General features: G+C 41.1%; 1 protein-coding gene across 4 annotated transcripts in view; it reads left to right on the forward strand.

Annotated features, from left to right (window-relative positions):
- Window positions 1–12,052, forward strand: part of NTRK1 (neurotrophic receptor tyrosine kinase 1) — a 143,026-nt gene that overhangs the window by 37,919 nt on the left and 93,055 nt on the right. Inside the window, exon 1 of one of the 4 annotated variants that reach the window (XM_069951317.1) lies at window positions 4,657–4,747. The exons of the other annotated variants lie outside the window; for them this stretch is intronic. The gene's annotated coding sequence lies outside the window, so the exon portion shown is untranslated. Of the gene's footprint in view, window positions 1–4,656; window positions 4,748–12,052 lie in introns of those variants that run through there. 4 annotated transcript variants of the gene reach the window in all.

A 12,052-nucleotide genomic window follows, 5' to 3' on the forward strand; every position in this document is an offset into this window, starting at 1 on the left:
CGCATCATTAAAGAGTCAGTCACAGATCATAATCTCAGTTAATTTATAGGTTGGGGGTAATGGAGTTTTAAAACCTCTTTAATCTCATGGACCTTTATTGACTGGCAGGTTGATGATATCAAACAAGGCTACAATGCAGGACTAAATAAAAATGACTAATTAATTACGTACATTATCATCACTGTCATAAGCACTGATTACATCTGACCGAGGCCGCTGTCTGGCAGAGAGAGCAGTGGCTGCCTTATAGAGGGAAGTAATCCAAGTCCTGTTAGTGAGGTACATTGATGCCCCATTACAAAGATCACAATGGGCACCCTATTATAATACCGGGTAGTGCCTCATAGGAAGTTCCTAGTGTTTGTCCGTGTCCCATTAAATAACCTATGCGCTAATTCCACCCATGAAAGGCACTAGCTGTTCACCCCTTCTAGAAAGGTGGGTGGACCAACCTGAGCTCAGCCTTTTCTCTTTCAAAGGGCCTGATAACATTATCTGTCTCTATAATATTTACACCCTTCTGTCTCATAATCCAAAAATGACATTATTTTGGGACAGATAGTTGGTTTATACTGTAAAAAAAAACAACTTGTTACAAAAAGTTACAGCACAAGATATCACAAGCTAACCAGGCCTGATCCTAGGCCCAAGTATATCCAATAAAAGTTTTCTAAGTAATAAAGGCTATTTAATAAAAGTTATTTAGATGAAAGACACAGTGCTGCCTTCGATTACTTTTATATGGTTAATACTGTTCAGTTTTCTGGACTATCACATTCCTTTTTGATTCTCTATGGGCTGTGCTAGTTGGCTTAAGTTGGCCAAAGCAAGTGCCTACTATGAACATATATGCCCAACCATTCAGACTTGGCCTTTATTTTCGGATTGCCATATCTACCTGGATTTATACACTTTTTGAGGGTCCTAAACTGTGAGTGTTTCAACCAAATCAGGGGAATTGGAGGGCTTGAGATTGTGTATATGATACAGTGTTGGCTTTTTTTTATAATTTAGTAATTAATTTCAGGAACATATCCTGGAGATTTTTTCATGAGTACAGAGATTATCATTTCTATCTCTGGTTTCCTTCCTGCCCCTTTGGATATCTCCACATTGTGATGTAGAGAAAGTATTTCCCTTGACCAAGCGTCTGATCTTTCATGATTATAGGCTTCTCCGAATCAGAAAAATAAAGCAGCAAGGTACAAAATATAGGGACCTTTATAATGGTGGGCGTTCACTTTAAGTGGCAAGAGAAATTTCAAGAGTTTCTTTATAGTAGAAAGTTGGAAATCACTACTGTAACAAGTTACTTTTCATGATACAACAATCCATATGCCTTCTGGCTGCAGTTATGATCATATATCACATTAACGATGATTTATACACCGGGGGGAGAAGGCAGCAAAAATATAACATCATATATCTCCTGTAACCGAGAGGGGGGGCACATTTAAAGCTCCGTGCAGGGAGTTCTCTGCATGTATAATGTAGTTATTTTGTTATACAATCTTATATTACTGGAATCCACAGTGAATTACTTCTGGGGCAGGAATTATGAATAGTGAGGAGGCTGTGAAGTTTAGAGTTACATCCGTACTGTGGGAATGTAGAGTCTGATCCTAGAGATGTGATCAGACACATAGAACATGTGTTGTACAAGGTATACAATGAAATATTCTATTTACACCAGGAAGCTCGGGGAGTTGGGAGCGCAATCGAATAAGGACGGCCAAGTTTAATCACTGCTCCTAATCGAATCCCAGCTGCATTACAGGCTATTAGTGATAATCTTTTCAGTCCTAAAAGGGTTTTATCCCAGGAAGAGCCTGTAACTATCAACCAAACTCCTGGCCTTCAATGTGAGGCTCTTTTATAGTAGTAGTAATATTACTTATTATTATTATGTGTTTAGCTTGTTATAAATATTTATTAACTGCTTTTAAGTCAGCATTCTTATATCTCATACTATTAAAGGGGGTTTCCCATTTAATAAAGTGATGGCATCTCACTTTGGAAATACAATCACTAATTATTTTAATTATGAAGAAAAGGCATTGCTGCAGAAACAAGCCCTTCTGGATTTTTTTTTCCTGCACAATGATGCACCCATCCACCTAGCTATGCCCAAGGTGATGGCTATTGAGAGCCTTGAAAATGACAATGTCATCTAGGCCCTGGAGTGTTATGCTCTGCCGCAGAGATCTATGATACATCAGGTTAATTATCAAATATCTAAGCAGAAGCCTCAATGCAAAGAAAGTTATCAACATCAATGTAACATATTTAAGGTGATGTGTCCACTTAACATCATTTTGCCCCAGGGTTTAGTTGGACCTGTCCTATTTTTCCCTCAAAGGAAGAACAGTAATATAACTGAAGCCCAAAACTTTTGGGATACATTAACGGTAAAAAAAAATAATATATATATATATATATATATATATATATATATATATATATATATACAATTACTTGGGCTGCGGAGTCGGAGTCAGAGCTAGTTTTGGCTGGAGTCAGTCAGAGTCGGAAGAAATGTACTGACTCCTACTCCAGCTTTAAAATAAACTTTCTAAACTTTATAATTGAGTTTTCATATGAATTTTATAAATGTTCATCATCAATACATTTTATACACTATCAATCTAAGGACCTTATTTATTAAAACCAGACAAAACACTTTCTCACATACATTTAGTTAGAAAGAGTGAAGCATTTCCTCAATATATCAGTAATAAAGCACTGGCCCTATTATATAAAGATGGTAAGGGAAAAGTTGGTGGTCACTATTGTTCTCTTCCTGGATGATTGTATATGAGCAGCAGTGTAATATGAACATATCCTGTGTAATATAGAGAAGAAGGAGGAGGAGCAGGAAAAGCCTATTTACCTGTCCCCGGGCCCCCACAGTGCAGTGTCACGGCTCCTGTGATAAAAAAAAAGAAAAAAAAAAAAAGAAGCAAAAATTGGCCGCACCTCTATAGTTTGCTAAGATCCTCATTTTTTAATATCTATAGAGCAAGTTTTTATTGTGTGTGTGCTGGAAGGAGTATTTACATGGAAGGGACTTGCACCTGTAGGTTGCTGTTGCTTTTTCTGTTTTTTTCTTGTCTGTACTTAAGCCACATGCAGCGTGGAACTTAAAATGTGAAAAGAGGCATAGTGGTACAACTAATTTTTTCTTTTTGTCTGTTGTATGTGGGGGTGTACCTCCTGTTGGCTTGCTCTCCATCCATATCTTGTAAGTGGTATATTTAGAGATTTGGCTCTTCTATGCCCAGTTGTAGGCTTATTTAGCACAGGAGAGGCCATTGCTAGTGTGAGAATGCTAGAGTAGGACCATGTTTCTGAGGACACCTTAACATGGTGACATGGTACTCTCTGTTTGATCTAATAGTTTTTTTTAAATCCTCATTTTTAAATATCTATAGAACAGGTTTTTATTGTGTGTTTGCCTGGGGGAGTATATATAGTAGGCACTTGCACCTGTAGGTTGCTGTTGCACTTTCAATTTTTTTCTTGTCTAATCCTGTGATGTCATGGCCACACTCAGATATGCCCATTCATCCAATCAGTGAGTGAGGCGGGACACAGCTGAGGTCACTGATTGGCAGAGCAGGAAGTTCCTGTGGGGCCACGATGATTCAGCAGCGATGAATAACAGAGAGCTGACCCCTATATCACAGGGATCTGCCATTGTTAGCAGTGTTTCTGTGTGTATGGTGATTATTTAGTTAGAAACATAGAAGATTGTCAGCAGAAAAAGACCACCTGGTCCATTTAGTCTAGTTTTGATTTCTTCAGGACATGGTAGCTGGAGCCTAGCTGCATCCACACACACAGAGGAGAATTTGATTTATATCTTTCCTTCTTTACTCAGACGTCGCCCTAGGATCATGTTGGACATTAGGAAGAAGCCGAGACAGTTCTACTTTACTCCAGTGTGATAATTAACTGACTGGCCATTTATGAAAGACCTGGGTGGAGATATATGAAAGGGTGTAAACCTGGTGTAAACTGCCCACAGCGACCAATCACAGCTCCCCTTATATTTTACCAGAGCTGAAAGCTGAGCTGTGATTGGTTGCTGTGGGCAGTTTACACCAGGTGTATATTTACACCCTTTCATAAATCTCCCCCCTGGAGTCAGGGTTGGTCCCTGATAAAATTTAGAAGTTGGAGCTGTGGCTTACTCCACAGCACTGCTTGTAATATATACAGTATATGTACATCCATAATAAAAAGTGCCTTCCCTGATGGGGGGAACGGAGCCTGTAAACCATGGCTACTTCATCTTTTAATTATTTTATGTGTGTCCTGATGGGGGGTAGGCAATTTGTATTGACTGATATGATCACCCAAGTTTATCCCATTCATCATTGCTGTGGACATTGTGTATCTGGACTTTTCAAAGGTATTTGATACTGTGTCACATGTTAGGTTGGTCCATAAAGTGAGAATGCTGGGACTAGGGGAAAATATATGTAAGGGTGCATGCGTTCACACCTACAGGATCTGCAGCTGATTTTCTGCAGCAGATTTCAATTAAATAACTGAACACAGCATCAAATCTGATGCTGTGTTCAGTTATTTAACTGAAATCTGCTGCAGAAAATCAGCTGCAGATCCTGTAGGTGTGAACGCACCATAAATGGGTAAATAACTGACTGACTGATAGAAAACAGAGAGCAGTCATTCATGCAACATACTCTGATTGGGTCACCATTACTAGTTGGGTGCGGCAGGGGTCAGTATTGAATCCACTTTTTATATTTATTATATATATTTATTAATTTCCTTGTAAAGGGGCTACAGAGTAGAATCTCCATCTCATCAGTAGCACTTGCAGTTAAAGTGCTGGATCCCGTACATCTTGAGCCTTTTTGCAGCACCCAGGAGGCCCACTCAGGCTGCCGGGTGCTGCAAGTACTGTAAGCTCAGGGGACCCAGTCTATTAAGAATCGGACTACCGGGCAGGTGGCCGCAGTTATCGCTTCATGAATTGAGATCAGGTATGGATTATAGACAGGGAAAAAGGGGCGGTTGCTCATGGACTTCCACAATGTGGTGGCTTTCAGTACCTAATCACCTCCAGTACTTCCTATGTACTCCCAGCATCCATACATAAGGGTTTTATCACCATAACTGTTATAGACTATGTCATGCATCCTATTATTTAATCAGTAGCTCCTCAGATTTAACTATTGAGATTTTATCTAGTATACAAAGTGTATACCGTCGCTTTAAATGGTAGTGATCAAACCACCAAAATCTTTGCCAAGGGTCCTCCCCCATTTTTGCTCTAGCCCCAATTGGCAAAAAATACCCCCCCCCCCCTGTGATAATTCTATGTTGAGTTGCCTGTAGTGTGCAGATATCCCAATAATTGCACATAACCTTAGGGAGCATATGGGGTGAGATGATAGAAGTGACATTAACTTACATTAGATGATCTGGTTTGAACCCAGTCCCCGCTTTTTGCATCAGTTGGTAAATTAACATTATCAATGAATTCTCCAGAGATGGACAGCTCCACTTGAGCATAACGAATATTACTTTCCTTCATGGGCTGAATAAATCCTCCCGAGACTTGGAAACAGTTCAACAACAAGTACTATATAGGCAATGCCAAGGACACTGCAAACAACCAGTGTGAGTTTAATGTATGAATATTTTATTGGCCATCACTTATAATAAGACAATTGTATGCTGCAACTCAACTTTATTAGCATGGCTTGGACTTATTTCATGACTGCTGTGTGCTAAAGAAAATGTATAACTTAAGTTTAGAATATAATAATTTGTTCTTTTTAAATAGTGTCAAAACCCAATGGGACACAATTATGCCAATGTTTATTAGGAGAAGGTCACAGATGCTGCCAGACTGGGGCACATACTGTGCCCCAGTCATACGTGCAACCCCCTTTTGTATCTCATTGAACAAATGTGCCTCTGCAATCTCAGCTCAACCCAGAAGGGATGACAGCTGGGGGATGTAGCCTGGGCAGGCTGGGTCTTGCAGTGCCACAGCTGGTCACATCAATATGAAAAAAATTCTGCAGAGGCTCAGTTACAAGTCTCAATACACTGGACTAGCCAGATATCCCTCCAGGGAAGTACCTAGCAAAGGGATGGCTTGGAGGCCCAGGATGGTTTCAGAGGTGTAGTGCTAGTCTGTGTATGTAAACAGCTCTACAGATTTGTGAATGTAGGCTAAGACTATGATTCCACTATGGGAACGTGCAATAAATTATCGGGAAAAGGCAGCCTTCTATTGATAATGACAACTGCAAATAATGATCATGATTATTATTTGCGGATAGCATTATCAATAAATGGCCGCCCTATCTCGATAATTACGGCACATTCCCATAGTGGGGACATAGGTTAATAGTGTTAACTAAAAGAGGTGACTCATCAGGTTGCAGGACTCACCATTGAGCTTACCCCACCATTTTTCCTTCTTCATCACAGTGAGATTTCAGTTAACAAGTTCAGTCGCTCATTGCTGTGTTTCCAAGTGTTGGCGGCAAGAGTCTGTGTACCCCTCTTGGAAGTGCACAGATCCACCACCAATTTTACTCTGGTTCAATAAGGTTAATGATTTGATAAGAATGCAAGACCTGACGTCCTCGCTACATGACACCAATTTTCTTTAACACAAACCTGGTAATGCCTGGGGATGGTTCTGGGACAGTGCTGATCATACATCTTTGCTTTAATCTGACCCTACGGCTGATGAATAATGTAAAAAGTACACACACCTCAGCAACCATCTGCCCATTCATTTCAATTCACCATCCCCTCTTCATGCCCCTTCCTTCCCAACCTGGGCACAGTATTACACATACTGTACAGGTGCTTGTGGTGTGGGAACAGTGTATTATTTTGAAAAGCAACCCATTTCGGTTCTACAAACAAATGTAGACAAAATACTTTAACAAAAATTTCTTCTTACATCATCTGCCTTGTAAAGAGTTGTCTGTAACGATTATGCCCAGATGTCTGAATACATTCCTATTAAAGTATACCTCAAATACAGGAGTCCAACAGCACCAAAAAAGTGTCCGTAAGGCAATACTAGAGGGAGGATTCATGCCAGAAGGCCAACAATTCCAGGTGAAGTCTTTGTAAAGTCACAAAAGTAAAGTCCAACAGCACCCAAAAATAGTGCAAATCTTCAAGTGGCCAAGTACATAACAGCAAAATTTCAACTCAGTAGGATCTTTTTCAAGCATGCTTGAAAAAGACCTTGCTTGATCGAAACATTGCTATTAAAGAGATTCTTTCAGCAGGTGTATGCTGTCCTATCTAATAGTCTATCTAAGCTGAACAGAATGATGTATCACTTATATTGTTCTGTTCAGCTGATTCGCAGATATCCTTCTGAATAACATGCACAATAAGTAAGTAGTCCTCTCCACTATGAGCGTGAACCCAGTAGTTCTGGATATTTATAAAAAGCAGCTGCTGATTGGCAGTTATCTATCCATGCTGTGTATAGGCAGTAAACTGTCAATCAGCAGCTGGAGGGCGGGGGGGAAGGGTGTGGCAACAATCCTATCCTGCATATTAGGAGAACAGCTGAACAGAATGATGGAAGTAATACACGGATCTGTTCAGCATTTGTGTTTTTAGTTAATACTGCCCACATTTAAGGCAGCATAAAAGTGACAGATTCCCTTTCAGGTATACTGTTATTGGTTAGGGTCTGAGTGTTCAGACCCCAATCTATCAGTAGAAGTAATAGCTTCTCTCCCCACTCTGTGTCTGTGTGAGCAAGACGGCCTCACAGACTTATATTATGCAGCCATCTCGTAACCTGGATGTGGAAGAGAATGCAGTAAATGTGCCCGTCTCCTAACTTGTTCTCCCGATTGGACATCTCAAAAGTTTTTTTACTGGTGACCGTGCCCATTAAAGAACCCACACAGATATTATTATGCAATTCATATATTGGCTGATGACTGGTTTAACCATCTTTATGTGCACTACTATTTATAAAAGATGGCCAAACCATTGTACAGATCAAGCACTTTTTAGCTTATTGTCAAAGACTGTTAATTGTATGAATAATGGAGCCAGATAAAGAAAGACTGGTCCAGAATTATCAATGTCTAACAATTGACAGATGGCAACCAATCACAGCTCAGCTTTGTTTTTCAAAATGAGGAGATGTGATTGGCTAGTTTCTGTCTGAGACCAGGGCAGTTTCTAGGACATTTTAGCTACAGGGCGAATGTGAAAAAAAGCGCGCCCCCCCCCCCCCAAAAAAAAAAAAGGTTCGGATACATATACATTTTGTAAACGTCCCTATTTCCAAATACTACAATTTAGCAAATAATAATCTGAAAGGCAAATAATGTGCCAATAAGATAAATTATAAATAAAATAAATACTGACACACAGGCTCCATACAGGAACAATACAGGAGCACTTAGGCTTTGAACAGCAGCAATACAGGAGCACACAGGCTTCAAACAGTAGTAATTCAGGAGCACACAGGGGTCTATATACTACTTGGGGAGCGCACAGGGGTCTATATACTACTAGGGGAGTGACGGGGTCTATATACTACTGGGGAAGTAACAAGGGGCTATATACTACCGGGGGAGTAACAGGGGGACTATATACTACTGGGGGAGCGCACAGAGGTCTATATACTACTGGGGGAGTAACAGGGGGTCTATATACTACTGGGGGAGTAACAGGGGGGCTATATACTACCGGGGGAGTAACAGGGGGACTATATACTACTGGGGGAGCGCACAGGGGTCTATATACTACTGGGGGAGTAACAGGGGTCTATATACTACTGAGGGAGTAACGGGGCTATATACTACTGGGGGAGTAACAGGGGGTCTATATACTACTGGGAGAGTAACAGGGGGGCTATATACTACTTGGGAAGCGCAACACGTTTACTACTGATGTTCAGCTCAGACCTTCACCTGACAATAGACCCCAGTAAGTGGCTCCTCACTAAAAGTTGTTGAATACCCCTGCCATAGATTGTGAACTATAACTCCTAGCATGCCCTGACAGCTATATACCTTCAGTAACTGCTGGGAGTTATAGATCTCCCTACAACATCCTTTTTTATTTTCATTTAATTGGGAGAACTACAACTCCCAGCAGTTTCTAAAGGTTTCTAGCTGCTAGGGCATGAAGGGAGTTGTAGTTCCCAATCTATGGGGTTGGGTGTTACATAGTTCTGGAAAATTCATTTACATGATTAAAAAATGTAACACCCAACCCCATAGATTGGGAACTGCAACTCCTAGCATGCCCTGACAGCTATATACCTTCAGTAACTGCTGGGAGTTATAGTTCTCCCTACAAAATACATCTATTTTTATTTTGTTGGGAGAACTACCACTCCCAGCAGTTCCTGAAGGTTTATAAATGACAGTGTCAGGGCATGCTGGGAGGTATAGTTCACAATTTTTCATTATAATCTATTTTTTTTTTTAATTCTAGGGGCCCAGCTTCCACACTTAAAGCTTACGTTACAGTTTTCTTCATTTATACTTATTTTTACTACCTGCTGCTGCTCCTGTGCAGCCTTTCTCTGCTCCTCACTACAGGCCAGGCAGGAATCTGCAAATGGCGGCCAAGAACAAGATCAGGGGCGGGGGCGGCGCTGGAGAGAAGAGGGGGGCCCTGGGAACGTGAGGGCGGCGTCTGAGTAGTAAGGGCAGCGCTAGGGATGTGAGCCGGGAACCGTGGAGGTGAAGTAGGCACGTCACAGTGGGCGGGGGATGTAGCCAGGCATAGAGGGGGCCGGGACCGGCCCAGGAGGCCAGCAACTTCACCTCACAGCACCCTCCGCGGCACACCTGATCGCCGCAACCCCCCCCCCCCCCCATTAGTGCTTTCGGCTGAGGTCGGCGGCCGCCCGGCGCGCACGGTGGTAGAAACGGCCCTGTCTGAGACAGATACCATATCTGTGTTTGGGAATTTGACTGCCAAACTGTCTCTACTTGGAGAATATATGTATATATTTATAACTGGGTAGACTGAATTTATAAAGCTGTTTCATATATTGCACCTGTAATTGAATTTTTTGTCCATGGAAATTCTCTATCACATAAAACATCCTTCAGATCTGGCAGGGACTCAGCATAAAGGACATCTATAGAGGACCCCTGGATATAAATCCACAGGGTACCACCTCTTTGGCAACTGACCCTGATTGTTTAGACAGATGAAGAAATAATTCAGTGTTTGCACTGATTACGTGTGTCATACATTCTCCGTCTTCATGTGATACACTGGTAGAGGCCATTTATGGAAGGTGATAATAGGATAAGCCCATTCTGTAGATGAAGAGCGATGACCTCATGTTGTAAGAGGACACCCACTTCATTAAAAGCACGCTCTTTACTAGTGGGTGTTATTGGTGGGATGGATGGAGAAGGGGGGATAGAGAAATTTAATACCTGTCTGAAAGAGATGTCATCTGTCTACTTTCTCAGTCTTTCGATATACACAAACAGTGAGGTCAAGGCAGGCCATGCTGGTAAATATGGTACAACATGTCCTCTGATTAACATCAGTGCTCTAGATCTCATTTAATTAACCGAATTGTTAGTTGATGTCTTTATGTGATTTTACAAATATTTTTAACATTTTGTATTATTTTTATATGATATTTAATATTTAAGCACTGTGCAAAAATTTTAGGCAGGTGTGGAAAACATGCTGGAAAGTAAGGATGCTTTCAGAACCAGATGGGTTAATAGTTTACAGTAAGTGAAGGAACAGAAGAAAAGAAATTTAAATCTAATCAATATTTGGTGTGTCTTCCTTTTGTCTTCAGCACCATCATTTCTTCTAGTTTACTTGCACACAGTGTATGAAGGAACTCGACAGGGGGGTTGTTCCAGACATCTTGGAGAACTAAGCAAATATCTTATGTGGATGCAGCTGCTCAATGCTCTTCTGTCTCTTCTGTAATCCTAGACAGACTCCATGATGTTGAGGCACTGTGGGGTCCATAGCATGACTTTCAGGAATCCTTGTTCTGTATGTTTGGGTTGTTCTATTGCAGAATTAATATAAATGGCCCTGGAGATTCCAACTAAACGGTGGCAGCATAGGGGTCATGTTGCTCCTTATTGCTGCCACTTCATGCTGCCACTTAATGGAAGTTGAATGGTAGATAAAAACTAGTTGTCTGTCCTGTCTGTGCACTGGTCTGATCACCTGAGCTTCCTCCAGACCAGATGTGACTACCACTGCTTTAGCTGAGCAGGATTATTTACTTCCTGTTCTGATTATTTATTAATGTCATTGCACAATATGCCTCTTGGGAACCTTCAAAGGATTTTAGATTTGACTGGCCAATGATTTTGCAGCTGTGAAATCTCAAAGGGTAAAGCAAAGTTCAGGTGGTCTTAACTGGAGCTCTTGACAAGTAAGGAGTTTTGTAGGTGGGTGGCCCTGTTTTATGACACAGTACTTCATCTTTATAATTCCAAAAACAGTTATTACATCAGAGTACTAGATTTACAGGTCTCTTTTATGAGCCAGTTTTTATTTTTTTTTAAATTAATCAAATACATTTATATATAGCCGAGTCAGAGGCCAAATCCACTTAATGGGAGTTGGATGTTTGGCTCCATGTTGTCGGAGAATGAGAGGCCCTGGATAAGAGAGACTGTAGAAGAGACACGAGAGGCCTCAGGCTCAATAGTACTAATAAGGGTGGGCAGAGACACATGAAAACAGTTACAGTTTGCAATAACTTAAGACCTATCACCTTGGTAACAAATCCAGACAGGGGAGGCAGAACACTTTACTAGTTGCAAACAGACTCAAGGCCCTTGGGCTGATGGGCTCCTAATAAGAAGCATTGATCCCTGTGATCAGTGTTGTCCTACAGAGCCTTCAGATGGCTTGACTAAAGTGGCCCCTTAGGGCCGTATTACATGGCACGATCTTAAGTAAGGCTGGGCTCACACTACGTTTTTGCAATACGTTTTTTTTCATCCGCTTTTTGCAAAAAAAACGGATGGAAAAATGGATGCGTGTGTGCATCAGTTTTGAT

The sequence above is a fragment of the Dendropsophus ebraccatus genome, chromosome 13, assembly GCF_027789765.1.
Source record: "Dendropsophus ebraccatus isolate aDenEbr1 chromosome 13, aDenEbr1.pat, whole genome shotgun sequence".
Lineage (NCBI taxonomy): Eukaryota > Metazoa > Chordata > Amphibia > Anura > Hylidae > Dendropsophus > Dendropsophus ebraccatus.